Below are 1,297 nucleotides of genomic sequence, written 5' to 3'. Positions count from 1 at the left end.
TACATAAAAAAACGCCCGTTGTTACATTATTGCTTGAATGCCAGACGTTAGGTAATTACTAATTATTAACTAGGATATTATTTATTATATAAACAATAGTAATAATAGTGCCACATATTTACTACAGTTATACCTACCGGTAGTCATCAGCAGGAGGAGGGAAAGTCCGACGTCATAACGTGACTCAGATTGTTTTCAGTAAAGTTGAACTTATCGTCGAAAAATCACACTGACTTATTTGTTTGATTTTAAACAATCAGCATTATTCTTTCTGACAAGTCAGTATCCCCAATAGAAACCAGTCATCCCCAACAAATACGGTTAAAATGGAAGGCTACTGTGGACCAACAATTGGTAGGGACCACAAAATGCCATGGATTAGGCGAGTCAAGTGGCCGAGCGGTCAGCTGACAGGGGCGTTGTTAACCACAGCCTTAACATCGACTCTGTTCGAGCCGCTCTCGCCCAGGGTTCGGTTGGTAAAACCATGTTTTCTCAGGTAAGGACTTAAAATGAAGGTCCAGTGTACACATCTGGCTCGTGTGTAATTTAAAGAACCCTCTTTTAGAAAAGTTACCCCGATTCTCTGGTTCATAGACATTTTAATAAAAGAAAAAAGCTACCGGTGGTATGCAAGCAAAGCAAAAGCAATTTGCTTTACACACTATATTATGATAATAAACTAGGCCTACCACTGTTGAGCCTCATTAAATTCCATCTTATTTTTGTAATCAATCGTAATAAATACCCTATTGTCTGCGATTTTTGAAGTGGGGCAATGCAACTAATTCCCTTCCTTTAATTTGAACTCTACACAGAGATTGATACGATTATTCTGGCTGTTATTTACCAATTGAAGTGTGTAGGCCTGCACATGATCCATCTAGGTTTAAATAATGCTTATAATCCACTTCTTTCTAAATCACCATAAAGTGGTAGGCGTTCGAGACTGAAAGCTATCCATAACGCGCGTAGTTTAGTACGATAGCCATCGACGCCAATTCCGAATTAATTATTTGAATAAATAATACTTTAAGTATTGTCTTAATAGAAGTATGTTGTGTGTCTGTGATCAGTCTATACATTATTAATGAGATGACAAAAAACATTTATTTAAGCCTTAGTCTCAATTACGGAATATTATAGTCTAGAAACATGATAAAATAGCTTTTACCGATGTTCCCGAGGCATTCGAAAGCAACAATGTCTTCGAAAGTGAGAAAGTAATGATATAGACTAAAGCGATCTCAATGACAACGCACAACACATACAGCCAATATGCATAAGCCTATATCAG

This window comes from Anneissia japonica, unplaced genomic scaffold, assembly GCF_011630105.1.
Source record: "Anneissia japonica isolate Jap-2015-1 unplaced genomic scaffold, ASM1163010v1 scaffold750_len1593409_cov174, whole genome shotgun sequence".
Lineage (NCBI taxonomy): Eukaryota > Metazoa > Echinodermata > Crinoidea > Comatulida > Comatulidae > Anneissia > Anneissia japonica.
The sequence above is the reverse complement of the archived record's forward strand: the minus strand, read 5'-3'. Positions refer to the sequence as shown.